The 21,484-nt window shown below is 41.5% G+C and overlaps 1 long non-coding RNA gene across 1 annotated transcript; it reads left to right on the forward strand.

Moving 5' to 3' along the window:
* The first annotated feature begins 723 nt into the window (after positions 1 to 723).
* LOC142436642 (uncharacterized) lies at positions 724 to 14,906 on the forward strand. The gene is made up of 4 exons (XR_012782051.1): positions 724 to 858; positions 5,906 to 6,017; positions 9,724 to 9,850; positions 13,817 to 14,906. It is a non-coding gene; the product is annotated as an uncharacterized LOC142436642 (long non-coding RNA).
* The last annotated feature ends 6,578 nt before the right edge of the window (positions 14,907 to 21,484 follow it).

Consider the following 21,484-nt stretch of genomic DNA (forward strand, 5'->3'; position numbering starts at 1 on the left):
CTTTCCCAAAGGCTTTAAAATCGGACATCTGTAAACACAAGAGCTTAAGAGAGTAGCAAATAAGGATTCCCCTGGCTTGTTTTCTTGTTTAGAATATCTCTATCTTGGCCAAGGTACCTCTAGGATGTGCTATGGGTGTCGCTCTGTCTCTTGTTGTCCACCTGTACAAAAACTTTCTCTAGTTACTACACTATTGTGCATAAATGGGCTACCCAACCATAGGGATTTCTTCACACAATAGATATTGTAAAGAATACCCAGGATGCAAGGGGATTGGAGTAGGTTTTACTTAATGAGAAGCTCAGCCTGAGTTGGAGTGGCAGATATGAGCGTGATTCAGCTTGATCACTTTCACCAGATATGTCAAGGGTTTTGGTCTGAGGTTCCGTTATGGGCTTTTAAAGAACATTCTTCATAAAATATTCCGTTCTTCAGTTAGATTGCTGGTGAAAAGAAGATATTTACCTTCAATGGAGCTTGAGAAATTTGAGGCCTTAAGTACTTCCACTTTGTGGATCCAAAGTTGATCATGATATTTGGGAAATTAGTAAAATTGCTCTGCAAAGATAGAGTGGACCCTTGTTTGATGCAAACCCTCAGCTTTGAGCAGGATTTTGATCCCAGGTGGTGGGGGTGGTCACTATTTAGCGCAAGAAGTACAGGCCAAGAAAGTGATATGCCTTTTTCAACATTGCCTCCTCTTCTGTTTCAGAACAAAGATTTGCCACAGAGAAATACAGTCCAGTCTAGGGAGCTAGAAATCTGGTACTAGTGTCTTGCACATTGAAGCATGACAAGGAAGGACTTCAACTTCTGACTGGGTCGTGAACCAAATCCATTCACCTGACTCCAAGCAGGGTGAGCATCCCTGGGGTTCCTGGGGTCAGCACTGGGCAGAGGAGTTTGAGGGGAAGCAGGAGGGATCTGAGCTTTCTGGGGTCTGAACCCAGGAAACACCAGTGTACAAGAACCCAGGCTGCCCCATTGGTCGGGGTCCGAGCAATTTGCGCATCTCCCGGAATGATAGAATTTGCTGATAATGTAACCATGTATAATTGTATTAGAACTTAAATTGTGAGCACTCCAATTTGCAAAAGGCGGGTGGCATAGTGGTTACAGATTGGACTGCTAACTGCAAGGTCAGCAGTTCAGAATTACAAGTCACCCCTGAGGAGAAAAACAAGGTTTCCAATCTTGGTAAGAGTTATAGTCTCCGAAATCCACAAGGGGCCATTCCACCTCCCTTTAAAGGGTCACTGTAACCAGAATCCACTCTGTGGCACTGAGTTGGGTTTAAGGTTTGCATTGCTGATGACAGTGACAACTCTGTCCATTTGCTGCCTCCCCAGTTTGATTAAGCCTCCATTGAATTCCTTTTGATAATTAGCCAAGAATGTAGATCATCTTACCCTTGCGGAAAATGCCTTACAAAATAGATTGCCTGCACTCCTCTCCATCCATCCCCCTCCAAGGGCCTGCCTAGATGTATCCTTGATGGAGCTCACCTAAGCGAGGACAGCACAGGGGCCATTGTTATGAGTCTGGCCTTGATTGCCTCAGTTTGAAGGCCCTGGACCAATCTTTTAAGTCTTTCTATCTAATAATGTGCATGTCCCAATTATGGTCCCATTCCTGCTGCTGCAGTCCCACCTGTATCTGATGTATTGCTTTGCCACCAATCATGATCTGTGACATGGCCTTTTGTTCTGTGTCCTATTTATCTAGGGTCCCGACTCTGAATCCTCAGTTGCATTTGAACTGCTAATGGCCTCCCTTATCCATATGATGTGTGTGCGTATCTTTTGTTGTCTCTTAAAGTTCAATAAATGCTCTCCTCAAATTATGTTTGACAAAGAAGTCACTTTTCCACCCTAACACACAATTTAGCATCATCAGTGCCTCAAGGTACAGTTCTCTGGGACAGCATCTTGACAGCCGTACCTGCAGGTGAGGTCAGGCCCTACAACCCCCTGGCTTCTGTCCTAAATGTACAAAAATTACAAAGTTCTCTTAGTTCTGCGGATAAATTCTCTCTCTGCACCTTAGCCTTGTACCAGACACACTTAGCTCTATGTGGGTTGGCAAATCTAGTTCCCCAGATAAGAACTCAAATGTACCCCTATTTCACCTCTAACCTCCTGCCCAAAGGCACTTAGCTCTCTTGTTCTGTGGTCTGGGAATGCCACTGCTCTGTCTCAGGCTCTTGGTTCTGCTGCCACCATGTCTCTGTTGCTGCTTCTTCCCTTCATGTCCACTCTTGTGTCACAGCTGCCTGTCTGCTGGATTGAAGAATTTCTGTGAAAGAATCTGGGATCTAAAGGCCCCTACTCCTGGTTCTTTTTTTTTTTTAAAGTCATTTTATTAGGGACTCATACAACTCCTAATACAATCCATACATATATCAATTGTGTAAAGCACATTTTTACATTCGTTGCCCTCATCATTCTCAAAACATTTGCTCTCCACCCAAGCCCCTGGCTTCAGGTCCTCAATTTTTCTTCTCCCTCCTCACTCCCTCCTCCCTCATGAACCCTTGATAATTTATAAATTGTTATTTTGTCATATATTTCTGTGTCCCATTTTTCTGTTGTATGTCCCCCAGGGAGGAGGTCACATGTAGATTCTTGAAATAGGTTCCACTTTTCCAACCCAACCTCACTGTGCCCTTCAAATATCACCACTCACACCACCAGTCCTGAGGGGATTATCTGCCATGGCTTCCCTGCATTTTCAGTTCCCATCTGCACCAGTGTACATCCCCTGGTCTAGTCAGACCTGCAAGTCAGGATTCAGACCATGACAGTTGGAGGGGGGAAGGAAGCACCCAGAAACTTGATCAAAGTTGTATTTTTCATCGTTGCTACATCACACCCTGACTGTTTCATCGCCTCCCCAAGACCCTTCTGTAAGGGAATGTCCAGTGGCCTACAAATGGGCTTTGGGTCTCCACTCCACACTCCCCCGCTGATTCACTATGGTAAGATTTTTTGTTCTGATGATGCCTGATACCTGATCCCTTGATACCTTGTGATTGCACAGGCTGGTATGCTTCTTCCATGTGGGCTTTGTTGCTTCTGAGCTAGATGGCCGCTTTTTTACCTTCAAGCCATTAAGATCCCAGATGCTATATCTTTTGATAGCTGAGCACCATCAACTTTCTTCACCACATTTGCTTATGCACAAATCTGTCTTCAGTGATCATATTATCGAGATGAGCGTGCAATGTAATGACTCTTCTCCATCTATCTTGATTGATAATTTGGCTTGGTAGCGTATTCTTGGGTTTGCATTGTTTTCCTTCAATTTTTTGAAAATGTTACTCCACTCTCTCTTCTTCATAGTTTCTGCTGATAGGTCTGATCATATTCTTATTTGGGAACCTTTATATATGATTGCTTGTTTTCCCCTAGCTGCTCTCATGATTTTCTCCTTTTCCTCAAAGTTGGATAATTTAACTATTATGTGCCTTGATGACTTCTTCTTGGGATCCAGTCTTGCTGGGATTCTTTCAGCTTCCTGAATGGTTGCCTTGTTTTAATTCACTAAGCTGGGGAAGCTTTCCTCCAAGAATTCTCTCACTACTGTTGCAGATGACTTCTTTGTTGTGTCTTCCTCCAGTAAGCCAATAATTCTAATGATGTACCGCTTCATAGCATCAGACTTAGTTCTTAAGTTTTCTTCAGCTTCTCTGATGATCTTATTAGATTTTTGTTCTCGTTTGTTGAAGTCTGCTTGGCTGTCCTCCAAGTCACTGATGCGGGCCTCTGATTCTTCCAGTTGCTTGTCGAGGTCCATGAGTGTGCTACTGGTTTTTGTTATCTCCTCCCTAAGCTCCTGTATTTCTCTTTGATTTATGGTTTTTACCTTTTCTATCATTTCATCATTTTTCTGTATTGTTTCCCTCATATCCCCTGACTCCAAGTAACATTCTGAAAATTTCTTTCTGTGGCAGCTCAATGTCTGCTTCCTCTATGCATGCATTATGTTCAGGACATCTTCTGGCTTTGCCTTTTGTTCCTCTCCTTTTTTTGTTGAGGTTTTTGGGGCTGATGGCTGCTTGTGTTGCATTGTTTTAGATGAGCCAGGTGCCATTTTCCAGGGAGTCGAAGAACACTGGCTCTCTCTGGGAGACTTTGAACTGCCTATAGCTTATTTCACTATGGAATTAACCTACCACTTTGTCCTCCTGTGGCTTCCCTCTCGGGGGAGTGACCCAGAAGGGTTGCCTGCTTTGGTGTTGCAGAGGTTGGGCAGAGGCTCCTGCAGTAACTTTTGTTGAGGAGTGTTGGCCGAGCTGCCTTATGCCCCACAGGCACAAAGGCTGGAAGGAGTTCCCCAGTCAGAAGTTGAGCAGAGTATCCCCTGTTGGGGGCCAGCAGGGATTTTTCCAGCCTGCTAACTACACAGGGTGGAGCTCACCTAGCTGCGTGTGGCTCAGGTGTAAATGCCCTAAGCTAAGGGAGTGGTCTGGAGGTTAGCAGTAGAGTGTGAGAGACCAAGAAAGAGGAAAAGAGGAGAAAAAAAAGTTAAAAAGCAAGCCAAATGTGCCCATGAGGGGCGGGGGAGGGGGAATATAGTGAAGAGATGGATAGAAAGCAACAATGTAGCTGAGCCCTTATCCAGGCCAGAGGAGCTGCAAGGGTTTAATCCTTGTTCGGAGGTGGTAGCAGCAAGCTGTGGCTGTGTTGAGAAAAGGCTGCTGCACAGCCCTCCAAGACTGATAGGGTGACAGAGAGGAGATGCAAAGGTCTAGTGCCTGCCCCAAGGCAGGTGGTGGCAAACTGTGGCTGTGTTGAGACCAAGCAGCCCTACAGGCTCCAAATGGTCCTGGCTCTGGCAGAGACAGTGGCGGGGCAAAGGTCAAGCCCCAGCCGGCCTCCACTGAAGTAAACCAAAAGCCCCCAGCCCCTCAAAACCCCATGGGTCTGTGCCTACTTGTCTTTATGATGCTCCTCCTGCATTCCAGCAGTGTTCAGTTATCTCTAAGTAACTCTCCTAGCTTGAATTCTGTGGAGTTCCTCTGGTGTTTGTTACTCCTTCGCCATCTTGCTGGAAGTCCCCCTGGTTCTTCTTTTTTGTTGGTAGTGAGATCCCAATTTCTGTCTCTGAAATAACTCAATTAGTTGTAACATGAATTCCAAAGTAACTAATCTGTAGGTTAGGTTTCAGACAGTTTATTTACATAACCACAAGGCACAACGGTACCAATGTATTGTTGGCCAAGCTGCCCGATTGTCTTATATGACAGCCCCAGTGGGTTTCCAAGACTGTAACTTTATAACGGAGTAAAAAGCCATGTCACTCATGCTTTCGAGGAGAAATTGGTGGTTTCCAATTGCTGACCTTGCAATTAGCAGCCTGACAGTAACCACTATGAGGGACAACTTTTCCTCGTTCACATTGGCAGGCGACAAACCCAGGTAAATAATTTGGAGGAAGTTAAGGGGGCATAGCTAGACTGTGTACTTGTATAGACCACCTGTCTGACTCAGTGATTCTCAACCTTCCTAATGCTGCGACCCTTTAATGCAGTTCCTCATGTTGTGGTGAAGCTCCAACCATAAAACTACTTTTGTTGCTACTTCATGACAGTAAGTTTACTACTGTTATGAATCAGGCAACCCCTGTGAAAGGGTCCTTCAACCCCTAAAAGGGTCTCAACCCATAGGTGGAGAACCACTGATCTAACTGCATTAGGTACTACAAATAATGGTATATTAAAAACATTATCTATATTGGGATTCAAAAGTGCACTCATTATTGGGGGATATATACTTCTTCATTTACATTTATATGTAATTTATATATGTATAGATATAAATTTCAATCTAATAAATGTCATATAAATGTTTATTATGGAGCCTTGTTTTTGACATGTGTTAAGTGTTGGACTTCTATCCTCAAGGTCAGAGGTACACACCCATTAGCATCCTGTCATGGCTTTAGAATCTTGGAAGCTCTGTACAGCAGTTCTCCTGTGTCCTATCTGCAGCTTATATGTCTAACTCTACTTGATGGTGAGTTTAAAAGTGTTTCTAAAGTTATTTTACAATTTATAGTTCTCCTATAAAATAATCTTTAGTTTATAATAGCTCTTTATATATCCCATGTAAAATGTTTCCAGATGCTTTAATTAACATAATCATCTTAAAGGTTCATTGATTTGTCATTCTCTTTGAGAGTCACACAGTAAGGAATTGGTAGTTTGTATGCTGTGGGGTAGGGATCCAACTCTTTGTTTATTTTTTTATATTTATATTTGATTGCCCAATCTCTATTTGTTATAAAATAATCTTTTATTCACATGTGTGAACATTATGAGTTTTAGATTTTATTGCTCATGGTATAAGCATGTTTCCCATTACTCAATAAGGGCACCGTTAACAGTATTGGGGACTTTGGGTGTTTAGAAGAAGGAAAGAACAGTAACAGCACCTGGACCTATTGGTTATGTGTTACACTGTATTCTCCCATCAGCCTGCCGATGGTGCATCACCAGCAGCTTAGAGGAAGGAGGAAGAGTGCCTTGTATTATTACTTTTGGGATTTCCTCACGAGAGATTGAAATTTGTGAGCATCATTAGAGCTGATCCAGATAAGACAGAGCATCCCAGTTGCCTGTAGTGTCCTAAGGACCAAAGAAAATGGCCAAGGCTCAGGTGCTTCTGATGTGTTTTATCCTTTTCTGTATTTTCTACTGGAATTGTAGGAGCCTGTATAATACTGATTCAGTTCATTGGAAAAGCAGAAATTTGAAATAGTAGAACTTAGAGCTAAACTTTTACTCTGATTTCAACATTTGGCTGGAGAAGATTAGGAATATATTGATCATAGGATTAACAATAAACTATTGACATTGAATATAATATAGCACTGAGGATTCTTTGGATAACATTATCTTCCAGCTCATAATTTATTATTCTATGGCCAGCATATCTTTCAAATTATATGCTATACATGGTTTTTAAGGAGAAATAAAATCACTTCTTTAGGAGAGTTCAGTAGTCCATGGGATTTTTGTTTGAGTAACTTTCTTTAATGCTTATTTCTGAAGGTGATATGTTAAATACTCTCCCACACAGCAGCATTCTCATCAATGCATCTAAAATGGGTCTTGTTGCATTAGTGGTTTAAAAATGAGACAGCATCTCACCTCCTCTAACTAGAGATGCAGGAGAGAGAATTAACTGTCAACATCAGCTCTGATTCATATGAGGCAGAGCTTAGACAGACCTGTACCCTCCAATGGTTTTCCAGTCTGACACCAGTATCTTTGCCACACTCCTCTCCTACTCAGCTGATTCTTTTTTTTTTTTTTTTTGCAGTGGCCATGGACTAATTACAGTCCAGAGTCACAGGTACAAGTTTTACTCAGTAACAGAGTATAATTTGGTACCAGAATTAGTAGGCTACACATTGACTTTCATATTAAAGAACCATGTAGGCACATTTGCTCTTCTTCAGGGAAGGCCTGTTTTCCCTGTCCCCTATCAGACATTTTTCCTTCTAAAGATAGGCTCATTTCTTAGTTCCATCTTTATATGGTCCTCTCAACTACTTTTGGATATCCTCTTCTTGATCTTGCCTGCCTGTCCCACTTTCTTGGCTGAAAAGCCCTTTCTGGACCTGACACCATTGGCTCTGTCACTCTGTCCCTTCTGCCCTGGTCATTGTCTCCATTGGTGCAGCTCTTGACCCATGAATAGTACAGTTCATTTTGCAGGAGCAGCAGTAGACCCATCCCTATGTGGTAGAGGTTCAAGATGGTCCATGATTTGCTCAGCAACATCTCACAAAACTCAAAAGTCATCAAGTAAATAAATCACTCTTCAAGATGTGGAAGCTGGTGAGTTCCAGATCTATATAAAGGTCAGGAATCAGTCTGTAGGTTTTTCCTCATTGATTTGTTTATAAACGCTGATGAACCAGATCATCAGGTCAGACCACAGTCCACTGCCTCACAAAGAGAAGTTGTTGAATCTCGTCAGCTAATAGGTTGCAGGGGCTGAGGAACCCAAATTGGAAGGTCAGACAGCAAGCTAATGGCTCATAGAGTGGAGGAAGCTCTCAAGTCAGGTCACACAGGCAGCTCATAGTTGCCATTCAAGGAAATGCCACATTAATTTTTTGGAAGCTGCAAATCCCTAATCCATGGGTTCATTCTGAACTGTGTGGCTGCAGGGGCTAATAAACCCAAATCAACAGCTCAGATGACAGGATAATGCCTCACTGTCTCCTCTCAAACCATGCCTGCAGGCAGTTCTCTCTCTCCCTCTTAATATGTTGGCTTCTTGGGCCAACCCAGCATCTTCCCTGCCTAGGCAAGATTAGGAAGGCTCCAGAGATCCACCCAGCAGAATTAGGCTGGGGGCGCCTTGGAGAGCATGTGGTGAAAGATGGCAAGTTCAAGAGGACCTTGCAATTAAAGTTAAGATAATTCACTCCAAAGGTGGCTGAGGAGAATTTGTCCTAAGGTTGTCAAGAGGAGCTTGTCCTAAGGTGGCCTTTAAGAGCTTAGAAAGTTGTTCTGCACTCAGTAAGGGAGATAATGTCTATGAACATTCTGATCTTGGTTCTGACTTATAGCTTCTTGTTCCTGATCCCGAGTTGTACCTTGTTCATTAATAGACCACTTTGATCTATTGAGTGTTGTGTGACCACAGCAACAGATTATCAAACCCAGAAGTGAGACAGAGTGGTGTGGAAGGATTGACTTGTTTTAGAGTTGACAAAAAGTGTTGGAGAGTTGAGGTATGTTTGACCTCCCCCATCTGCACTGTTCCCAGTACTTATTGCCACTGAAGGTACCGAGCCTCTAATAATGGTGATGCTGGTAGAAATCCTAATGCCATTTAATAACAAATAGGTCTTTATCTACCTTGTGTGATTATAAAGCTGAGCTATTTCTAGAACATTCAGATAATGTCACTGGAACTCAAAATTCTAATGTTAAGAGTGGGTGCATTATTTTCAGGCACTGGGGTCCCCAACACTCCAAAAGTGATCCTCAGGAGTGACATTGCAATTGTGAAAATATTAAAAGACAGAGAGCAGACAGCTGGACACAGGGGCTCTCTTCCCATGTCAGGCCTGAGAGAGTGAATATATTTTCCAGTGGGTATATATAATGGAGCTTACAGGTCTTTCCATAAGGCGTTCGTGTCATGCAGTTAGCATGTACATAGTTAATGGGTCATATCATAAGCGGGTAAAATTCTAAACAAGCAAGATGCTGAGTTACCATCTTGACCTAGTGTTAGTTGACTTCAAACTGGCCCTGTGCCCTCCCCAGGTGTTTGCTACATTTATGTTGGGCTGGCTCTAGAACCTGATTGCTCAGATATACAGATAACCTTCAGGCATAGTGAAGTAGCCAGGTACAGAAATGATTCCTCTACTATGGGAGCTCCTTTAAGCCTGCTCCTTAATGTGGAGCTAGCTATTGTGGGGGCACTGTATTTGACCTGGAGAATGTATTTGAAAACATTTATTTCTCAGAACACTGGAGATCTTTCTAAAATTAGGGCTAGTTTTCTCGGCTGATGGTCGTGAATGTAGAAATAAGGTAAAATATTTTTGTACCAAGTCCTCAGTTAATGACGCATTATGGAATGAACTACCACAATAGTTTTTATTATTGTTTTCCTTTTTTTACTGTAAGATATATTTTTTTTAAATCTTCAAATGGAAAATACTTCATTAAGTAGACCCCTCTTACTACAGGAACCACTGACATTCAACGATGTGGCTGTAAAGTTCACCCGGAAGGAATTGTAGCTCCTGAACTCTGCTCAGAAAACCCTATATCAGGATGTGATGTTGGAGAACTATCACAACCTGGTTTCCATTGGTGAGGAGAATTCTCAAGTCATTGACCTCGTCACTGGCTTTTCCTGTCTTATATGTTAAAAACTTTGCGGTGTTTGTGGTATTCTCAAAGAGGTAGATTCTCATTGCATTTTCTCATCCTAGGTTAGTGGGTTAGGTCTTCTACCCTTGAAAGAATGCTATTTACTTTGTTCCTTTGAACATTATTTTTCTAGAAATACAAAACTGCAGTCTTTACACACTTTACGTTAATTTTGGTGTGTCCAAGATTCTGTAATTTCCCTTAAACAGGTTATCTAATTGTCACCCCAGAAGCTTTCTCTCAATTGGAACAAGAGAACTGTGTTTGGTATTAGAAGCAAACTATAGTGGAATTTTCTCAGATGCATGGTCAAAACACCTTAAGGGGAATTGGCTGGGGTAGTTGATTGAACAGGGAGAAGGCCTCATATCTATGAAAGGTGTCAGAAAATGCATAAAAGTGTGTGCTACTTTGTATGTGAGAGTTCACTTGTCCAAGATGTTGAGGGAAGTACACCTGTAGCTCTTATGAGATTAGATTTCCATTTTCTTGTTTTACACTAAGTGTGTTTGCTTCCATAATTTTCTTTAACATTCTGAAATTTTCCCTTCTTTTATGTTTCCACTTTACTATGAAAATCTGTCTTGCACACTTCTCTCCAAACAGAGAACTCTGAATTAGTAACTGTCCTCTGAATACAGCACATTCCTCCCCTACTGAGTAAGAATGGATATCCATTTGCAGTATGCAGCACCATCTTGCATCTTGAGCTCCCACCATAAACGGGTCTCCTTTGTGCTTCCTTAGCTTCCCCCCTTGGAGTTTCTCTAAAGATTTGGTGTCCATATTCTCATTTGGTGTCCTGTTCCTTTAAAGTTTTCTTCATGCAGGTGATGTCAGTTCTTTCTGTTTTCTTAGAGAGATGGTCAATTTGCCTTCTCTGTTGGAATTCTTTAACAGACATATTTCCCCATATTTTACTCCTTTTGGTGAAATATATTTATGACTTCTGTTGTTTCCGGGTATCTAAAATCATCTTCCTAGCAAGAAAATTATCAGCTTAAAGTATACTTTAGCACTGTACCTTACATTTTTTTCTACCTGTAAGATTTTTTTAAGTTGTCTGTTCCTCCAATAATTTTTGTAAGTGGAAAGGGCATGTTTTTTTTAAATTAAGCAATGTCTGCTATATATTTCTTACTATGTAGTGTCCCTTCCTTAGGCCCACCCCTTCTTAACAGGTCCAATACACGAAAGATGACTGTTGCTGCTTCTAAAGAACATTTTTGCAGTATATTCCAATAGGTTTTATTGCTGTTATTCAAACAATGCATAGTACATTCAATATTGCTCTCTTTTCTTTTCTGTCTCTTGAGTAGCCTTTTGGTTTCCATGTGTAAGTTGCCTTTCATTTCATCCCACATCTCATCTGGTCTCTGTCATTAGTCTTCAGTCAGACTTTTATTCCTCATGTTTATTCTTTACATAGTCTCTAAGCTGTGCTCTAGCTACTTTGGCTAGCTTCTACTTGGATTTGAGCAATTTATGATCTGTTCCACAGTTAACCCCTGGGCGTGTTTTGACTTATAAGCTTCTCCACCATTTCTTTCTGTAGATGTGGTTGATTTGATTTTCATTTGTTCCATTCCGGAAAATCCATATGTGTAGTTTCCATTTCTGGTGTTTAATAAGGAATTTGCTATGAATTCATCATTAGTCTCAAAATGTTATTAGTGAACCTGTGTGTCATTTCTGTTACTAAGGTCACATTTTCCAACTACTGCTACTTTCCCCAAATTTTACACTTATCAGTGTGTATGATTGTTTGGTTGATCAATGTCAGGCTGAAAAATTCATGTGAAAATTTCAATATATATTTTTAAATATTTTATTGGGAGCTCTTATAGATATCATAACTTCCCATAGTTCAATTACATGGAGCAGTCCTGTACAATAGCTACCACAGTTTGAAAACTTTTTCTTCTTTAATTCCTTGATATCAGCTCTCCTTTATCCCTTCTCCCCTCAATTTCATTATTGTGGTGGTAAACAGAACCTGGATGAAAGTGTGAGCAGCAGCCTTATATCTGTACTCCTGACCACAGGGCTTGGAAGACCAGTTCTAGTGCTGGAAGAAAACCCCCACAAGTCCCAAAGCTAGAACTGCTAATGAGCAATCTCCAGACAGAGATTTCCCCCCAACTGCCCTCCAGGAAGATGTTAGTATACAGCTGCTACAGGTGCCTGACTTCTTGCTTCTCAGCTGAAAGATGCCTAGCTTTGAAAGCAATCAGGTTCCCTTTGTTGCTGTCACTTAAGGAATCAATTATCTCTTTCTCTCTTAAATGCCCACTGGATGGGTCCTAAAGGACTGGTGTGTAATTGAAGGGCAGAAATAAAAAGGCTTTGCATTCTTTCACCAATTTATATAATCTCAGGGCATGCAGCTCCCCCGCCTCCCACACAAACACAGGCAGACACCTAGCTACCTAACAAGGTAGGCAGGATCTTTAGCCTCGGGATCCCTGAAATAATTGGATGAGCAACTTAAGACCGGTGCTGAGGGTAGGTGGAGTGGAGTAATTGTCTCCTGAGCGGGGAGAACAATAACAACAACATGTCTGCTCTTGTCGTTAAAGCTGCTGGCAGATAGTAATTAGCCATGCGCTTGTATGAGGTATCATTAAGGTGGCACTACAATGAAAGGATAGTGTGGCGATGATATTTAACTAAGAGTATGTGACTGGGACTCTTCTCCAACTTTGTGAATGCTTCTATGTTTGCTTTAATTGGTGCACAAAACTGAATAACACTTGTACTAACTGGTCTTGCTTGCAGGCATATGAATATTAGCCTACCACTGACAAAATTATACATCAGGGAAGATATTGCAGTGTGCTTTTGGATAATGAATATGATGCCAATCTTCTTGAATTTGTCGATCTCAGCCTTATAAACCACTTGATTATCTAATTAAAAATAGCCAGTACCAGTCTATTAAAGTTGAATAATGCATACACTATCAATTTTTACCATTCCATTTTGTTTTGACAACTTGCAATTTTTCATGACAATATTGCATGTATGCCATTTTCCATTTACTAGAGGATATTAGCAGCTATTTTTTCTCATTTTCAGTCATGCCATGTCAAGCACTGAAGGTCCCCAAAGCTTTTCCTCCATCTACATCATTATGGTTGACTGTACTTTGAGGATTTAGTACTTGTTCAGTGTTATTTCATTGCCATTAAACCTGAGGGGTTCATGTTCCAGAAGTCGATCACCAGATCTTCCTCCCAGTCCCTATTTCTGGAGAATCCACTAAGACCTGTGCACCATGGGTGGTCCTGCTTGTATTTGAAACACTGGGTGGCAGTGCTTCTGGCATCACAGCAACCTGCACGCCACCACAGGACAGCACTGTAAGAGGAGTGCTGTGAGCTAAAATACAGGCTCCACAAACATAAGGAATGTGTTTCTGTACCATAATCCCTTTCATATATACCTGTAAAAATGGTTTTCTCCCAAGTAGAATATTCGCCATGTTTCGCATTCCCAACTTTATCTAGCACTTAGTTATCTTTCAGTAAAGATTGATTAAATGAATACATTTAACCTCTACCAAATGGAATTAGCAAGTCATATCACTCCTGTGGTCTATTGGTCTCATGTCTTCCTTCTGTTATGTTTGTTGTATGTATTCATGTACCTCTTTAAGCAAATATCAAACCTGTGTCCATTTATCACTTTCATATCCAACCTGATTTCTATAGTAACTATTTTTACCATTTGAATTGTTTACATGATTGTATTTCGTCCAATGGGCAATAAACATTAAGCATAGTGTTTTATTTATAGTCATAAAAGAGGGTTGTCACTAAAGATCTACTTTATATCAATGTGTATTTTATGGGGTCCATTGAAAACCAAGATATTTAAAAGAGTCAATGTTGTGTTCTTTTATAGAAATCCAGAAAGATGATGATCATTTGCTTGAGCACTTGCAATGTGAAAGATGCATTGACAGAATGGAATGGTGCTACAAATGTAATACATATTCTCAGCATAAAAATAATTTTCCTCCAAAGGAAACTTATGAGATGTTTGGATTACATGAAAAAAATGTAAAATCAGATTTAATCATTCTGGAATTAAATCAGAACAGAAGCAACAAAATACAGAAGATGAGAAAACTTTTCTCCACAGTGAACAAGAGCAATTTAATACTGAAATGAAATTCCCTGAGTGTGAACCACCCAGGTTCATGAAGTCACAGTGCATTCAGCATCAGGAGTCTGATGAAATTGAGAAACTACACACAGGCGATAAATGTGGAACAACCTTCATTGAAGACTCTGTGTTCTATGAACACCAGATTATTGGTATACTAGATAAGACCTACGAATGCAGTCAGTGTGGGCAAATATTCAAGAAAATGTTCAAACTCAATGAACATTATCAAAAAAGTCATGAAGGACAAAAGCTAGGAAAATGCTTGCAATGTGGGAAAAATTTTCACAGTGTATCATACCTCAAGGGACATCAGGAACCTCATGTGGCAGGAATGTCCTATGTATGCAGTGAATGTGGGAAAGGCTTCACTAGGAAGAGTGATCTCACTGCTCATCAGCAAACTCATACTGGAGAGAAACCCCACATATGTGGTGAATATGGAAAAGCCTTTATCAGGAAGACTCTTCTCACTGTTCATCAGCGAACTCATACTGGAGAGAAACCCCATGTATGTGGTGAATATGGCAAAGGCTTTAGCCAGAAGAGTAAATTTACTGTTTATCAGCGAACTCATACTGGTGAGAAATCCTATGTATGTGGTCAATGTGGAAAAACCTTTCTCACGAAGAATGTTCTCACCATTCATCAGTGAACCCATACTGGAGAGAAACCCCATGTATGTGGTGAATGTGGAAAAGCCTTTATTCGGAAGCATGCTCTCACTGTTCATCAGCGAACTCATACTGGAGAGAAACCCCATGTGTGTAGTCAATGTGGAAAAGCTTTTATCAGAAAGAGTAAAGTTACTGTTCATCAGCGAACTCATACTGGAGAAAACCCCCATGTATGTGGTGAATGTGGAAAAGGCTTTATCCAGAAGACTGCTCTCACTATTAATCAGCAAACTCATAGTGGAGAGAAACCACATAAATGTAGTGAATGTGGCAAAAGCTTCATTCGTAAAGGAAATCTCAAAACTCATATAAAAATTCACAGGAGTAAAACCCTATATATGTGGCAAAGGCTTTATCCAGAAGATTTCTCTCACTGTTCATCAGCTAATTCACACTCGGGAGAAACCCCATGTATGTCATGAATGTGGAAAAGCCTTTATCTGGATGGCTTCTCTTACTGTTCATCAGTGAACTCATACTGGAGAGAAACCCCATATATGTGATGAATGTGGAAAAGCTTTCAGCCAGACACAATGCCTTACAGCACATCAGAGATTTGACAAAAGGAAAAAAGCCCTTTGCATGAATTAAATGTGGAACATCTTATATGTGGACATCAGATCTCGTTAATCATGAGAAATTTTCAACAAGAAAAACTTTCATTGGAGTTAGTGTAACAAAGCTTTCAAAACAAAGGAAGAGGTGCTGGAGTTTGGCCTGGGCCAAGTGTGTGAACGGACAGTTGTGACTTACCATATGGGTACCCGTGTTCTGTGTTGCTGTCCCTCTACTGACATGGCCCACCATCTTGGCGACAGATGACCTTCCAGACTTCCACAGAGTGCATGTTCTTCCTCAGATGCATGAAGGTTCCCTAGACTATACACGGTAGTCCCTGGAGAAGTGCTGACAAGGTGGGGAAACCACAGCTTCTGAGAGGAAAGCCTCACTGCCTTCATTCCCTTGTCTCTGCTGAAACTGAGTTTGTGTCTGGGCTCACACTGAGTTCCCATCACTGTGTAACTTGCACAGTAATACATGGCCGTGACGTCAGGATTCACAGAGCTCAGTTTTAAATTAACCTGGTTCTGGGATGTATCCCTGGTGATGCTGACTCAGTACTGGAGAGCTAGATTATAGTTTGCGCCCCCCATTCTCCCATATTATCCCAATCCACTCCAGATCCTTTCCTGGAGCCCGGTGGACCCAGGTCACATGATAGCTGGTTAAAGACAATCTAGAGACCGCACAAGTGAGAGATAGGGTCTGTGAGGGCCTCACTAGTCCAGGGCCTGACTCTTGTACCTGCACCTGGGCCTATACAGCTGGGGATAGAGAGAAACCCAGTGAGTCATGTGCCCCGATTCTTCACTCCCAGACTTCATGTCTGACTCCCTGAACCACTCACCACCCTGAGTTGCCAGAAAGAGGAAAACCCACACATGCTTCATGTTCATGTGGATAAGATTCGTGACACCCAGAAAATGCTCTCCAGGTGAGAAGGATTATGAATTTAAGTCCTTGCATGTTGTGGTTTTATTTGGGTTCTTGTCAGGCATTTGCGTGTGGGAGGTGCATGGTATGTAAAGGTGGAAAGGGCTGAATGGGGCCCCTGCCTCTGGGACTCACACTAGAAAAGTGATGCTGGTGGAGTCCTTGAGAGAACACAGCCCTCTCTTTGAGGTCTTCACTCTACCAATCATGCGGACATCTGTGCAGATTTTAAGTTTAATGTAGCTTTACATCTATTACCATCAGAAGTACACAGATGATCTGGTGAAATTAAAGACAATCTCTATGCTTACCATGCAATGGAATCAAGACTAGGCCTACCTGAATCTTTTCATTCCTTTGACCACGTAGGGAAACAAGTATATGTCTCCCTAAAACTCCTTTCCCCTATAACATTTCAGAATATTTGGGAAAGGATAAAATATACTGCGTTATAGTCCATGTTTAATATTGGAAAAAAAGTGTTTCCTACCAACAAGGTTATTTGTGGGGAAACAGGAACCCACAGAAGTCTTAAGAAGGTCATATTTCTTCCCATGGATTAGTACCCTCTGTGGGTGATGGGTATTCTGAGCCCCCTGCTGACAGCAACCCATCACATACAGGAGAGGTGTTTCCTGGGCTTACACAGTCTTCCAACTTCTGTGGGGCACACAGTAACATTTTCTCTGGTCATAAGCATTCAGATTGTTGGTCAGGAGTGTTACCTGGAGTTGTCTCTGCAGATTTCCAAACACGGGCACTGGAGCTACCATAGTGGTCAGCACAGCAGCTCTAACTGCAGTCTGTATCCAGGCTCCTGTGGGGCCTAAGCACCCCTGCAAGTCAACTTTCTCCCTGAGGTTATTTTTACCTCTGGTCCCTCAGTGGGAAAAGCTTTAGAGGTAGAGAGTGCTACAAGTTGCAAACACTGTGAGCTGGATACAGTGAAAGGAAGTATGATCTACAGACATAGCTCTTTATACAGATTTTGATATTGAGATATACGCCACAAAAAATACTGGTAAAGAAAATCTGGCTCAAAGACAAAGATATTCTACAGGATTTAGGCTGCCTTCTTTACAGAGGAACGGGGAAGTATTTAAATCAGGCTTCTATTCAAAATAATTGAAACTGGAACGTTTTAGTTAATTATTTGATGTTAAGGGGAAAGTTTCTAGTCAGAATTATTTTGGGGGTGGTTTTCTGTTATGTTTGATGGGAAATTTTGCAGATGTTTTTAATTGTTGAAAACAATACTCTAATGCCACTGAACTACACCTGAGAAGAATGTTGCAAATAGTATTTTGTTGCATGTTTCATGAGAAAAATATGTTCCAATACATGACAGAAAGTTTTGCACACATAGCTGCAAACGGACAGAAATTCTTGCCAGTACAATATTTCAAAAACTTTAAAATATTGAACAGGAAAGGGATTGTGATATAAACCAATAACTGAATTTACAATAAAAAATTTCATAATGAAATAGTCTATGTTTATTATTTTATTTGATTATTTGTTTTTTGCCCAAACCATCTTATAGTTAGCTGTGGTCGTCATATAATCATTTGTCAATTTCACAGGATTAAGAGTGAAGGGGTGGAGTCTAGCCAGTTAATCAGATCATAGCCAATGTGGCCTCTGTGTTGGAGTGGCCTCCTGAGGATTCTGGGAACTCCTTCATTCCTCCTTGAATGTAGGAGTCTGTCTCTCTCTGTCTCTTTCTGTTGACTTCCTGGGAGACATTGCAGCTGACAAGACATGTGGAACTATGTGAGTGCTCTCAGCTGGAGAAATCACGTGGACCCATGCGAGCGCTGAGATGCTTACAATGCCACCAGATCCAGAAGACTTCCCACCCACTGGCCTGTGCTCTTGCTGCATTTGGCATCATTGCATGTGTTTTGTGAGTCTGAAGAAGACTTTAAAAATACGTATCGGACATATGGTCTAAGATTGGACTTAAGGAATTGATCTGGACTGGGCTGGGATGTTTTCTTGATATTTGAGTTCTCTTGTACATAAAGCTATTTCTCAAGGACGTGAGTGTCTATGAATTTGTTTCTCTAGTCTACCCATAGTAACATAGATATCATATCATCCCACAGTTCCATCACATCAAGCAGGAGGAAAACATCTTTCTTGAACTTTTTAATATCGGCTCCCTTTTACCCCACCCATTGCCCCACTGTATCTCCAAGAAATCCTTGTTTGTCTTGCTGCCTCTATACATTTATCAATTCTGGGTTCGTATACTGTTAAACAGAAATACACATAACAAAACTCAAGAGAATTACCCCCAATTGCAAAATACATCTGAGGTGAACCCAAAAGGAATTGCAAGTTGAGGAAGAAGGCAGTCCAAGTGTACTCTTCTGTCCTTCCCTGGAGTCCAGGACTGAACCAGTTGTGTTTAGGATCAATTATGTCAGTCTGGCTCCTGGGATGTGGTGACCTTGCTGGATCACTGCCTTTTCAGGGGCTTCTGTGTTCAAACATACTCTTTAGGTCTGGTGTCCTACAGCCTGCCCCTTCTACCTTTGGTTGAACACATGCTAACATTCCCCAAACTGATTGTTAAATATATTACAAGGAATACAAACGACGACGACAAAACTAACTCCCTGCCTTCCAGTAGATTCTCCCTCATAGCACAGCCCTATTTTGTCATCTTTGCTGGTGAGGAGGGAACACTGTTCTTTTAGCAGCTCAAACGAAGGATGCTTACAAAACAACATCCCTGCACTGGCCGCAAAGTGAGACTGCTGGCTGGGGGTAGTGAGACCCGTTACTGATGAGCCAGCTCCATCTCTTCTCTGTGTGTGCAAAGTACTGTTGCATGCAGTATTTGTTGGTAAACTGTGCTTTTGCTGGGGACCGCAGACAATGGTTTAACAGATTCATGCTGTTAAGTTGACCTTACATTACAATAGAGGGGGATACTATTGGAAGGAAGAATAAGGCTATTTTTGTACATCTACCTTTAAATTGAAGCAAAGCAAGTGAAAAAATATATTTAAAAGGAAAGCTAAGTGTTGGATCGGCCCTGTGAACAGCTCACTGCTGTGGGATTGCCAAATTTGCAGGTAGGTAGCTGGGTTGGGGCCTGGGATATAATACCAGGTGTCCTTTAAATTGGTTTATCCACAGAGAGCACAGCTGTGCTCTCAATCATGCCGTCGGAGTTCACAGCACCTTCCTGTGCTTTGCTTCCCTTGCAGGTGCTGTGGCAACTCCCGGCCGAACTGTTGATACTTCAGGATCATCCCACAGAAGCCTGCAGAGACAACTGGAGGCTTGATGGTGAACCACATGGTCTGCAGAGGGAGGAGAGCTCCCACTGGTGATAATCCCTAGCTATGCCCAGCTCCTTCCTGCAGATGATTAGATCAGGCCACGTGGAGAGAGTCTCAGCACTGGGGAAACAGGAGTGCTTGGAATCTGCCAGGTGCAGGGCTAGGTGTCGGTGGAGGTGTTTCTATATTGCTTTGAGAAAGGAATCACAAAATGCCTCACCGTGCTAGTAGAAATAGGACCTGGTATTTCCAGGTTTCCGGCACTTGTCCTGCACAGGCCAGGTACCTTTCAGAACTGGTGCCCAGACTGTAGCCTGATCCACTTCTGAATGTACACTCCTCCCTGGGCCATTCATTGTAATAGAAAATTGACACCCCAGGACCACGCATAAACAGCGGATAATTCTGAGCTGTTTAGGAAACCACTGTTATAAGCACAATAAAAGTGCACTCTTCTAAAAATAATTCACAGGGTACATAAGGGACTGTAGTGGATTGGTTATACTCCTCCCTTGCCCCAAACCACAATAACCTCTGGAAATACAGACTGGTATCTCTCATGAATATAGATGCCCAAATCCTCAACAAAGCCCTGGTCAATAGAATCCAACAGCATATAAATTTATTTTAAAAGACCAATATTCTCAGGTCAATGAATCAGGACAGAAAACCCAACAATAAAAACATCCACATACAACTGATTTTTACATTGGCCCAAAAGACATTAAATGGGAAGCAGGTGCCCTCCTCAATAAATGGTGCTGGAAAATCTGGATAACCACCTGCAGAAGAATGAAATGAAATATCTCATTCTATGTACTAAAATAACTCCAGGTGGATTAAACACCTACATGTAAAATCCAGAGCTAGCAGGATCATTAGTCCAGGGAATACATGGGTTGGCAGAATTAACAAAAGAAACATACTCCATAGAAGGTAACATAGATGAATGGGACCTATGAAAAAGAAAACACTTGTGTAAATCAATAGAGTTTATTTAATAAAAGAGTAAAAAGAGAGCCCACAGACTGGAAAAGGATATTTAGTAATGACACATCATATAAAAGACTAATGATTAAGATCCACAGAATTTTACAAGGTTATAGCAAGAAAAAAACTTTTGATAAGATGGGCTAAAGACCTGAACAAACAATTCATACAAGATGATAGATAAATGGCTAATAAACACATGTGGAAATGTTCTAGGTCTGTAGTCATTGAGGAATTGGAAATCAAAACAACAATGTGATACCAACTAAAGCCCAGTAATGTATCCCAATTTAAAAACAAAACATAACAGAACAATAAAGGGTGGACAGGGTCTGGTGGGATAAGGACTTTTGTACAACTGCTAGTAGTCATGTAAATACGTACAGCCACTATAGAAGGAGATATGGCGATACCTAAAACATATGGAAATTGAACTACCATCTGACTCACCAATACCATTACTGGGCATATACCCCAAAGAAATAAGAAAGAGATGACGAACAGACATGTGTTCCCCCATGATCATTGCAGCACAGTTCACAATAGCACGAAGCTGGAACCAGCCTAAATTCCCATCAAGAGAAAAGTGGATACATTAAAAAACAACTCTGATGTAAACACACAAATAATATGAATCCCTAAAAAGCAGCATTGAAACACTTCAAGTCGTGGAAGGATCTGGAAGACATGCTTAGTGAAGTTAGTCAAGCACAAAAGGACAAATGCTATTTAAGTTCACTCCACTTGGAAAAAGTCGCAGAAAGGGCACAAGCTCAAGTTTGCACGTCATCAGGCCCTCTGGCTAGGAGCTAGATCGCCTGGGAAAGAGCTGGACCAGTGCCATGAACCACAAATCCTCTGGTCAAGGTAAGTATAGTGGAGGTCATTTGGCCAGAGGACACTTCCTGATCTCCTGATAGCTGGGATCCATTGGTGGGGGAAAGGGG

Source organism: Tenrec ecaudatus, unplaced genomic scaffold (assembly GCF_050624435.1).
Source record: "Tenrec ecaudatus isolate mTenEca1 unplaced genomic scaffold, mTenEca1.hap1 Scaffold_521, whole genome shotgun sequence".
Classification (NCBI taxonomy): Eukaryota; Metazoa; Chordata; class Mammalia; order Afrosoricida; family Tenrecidae; genus Tenrec; species Tenrec ecaudatus.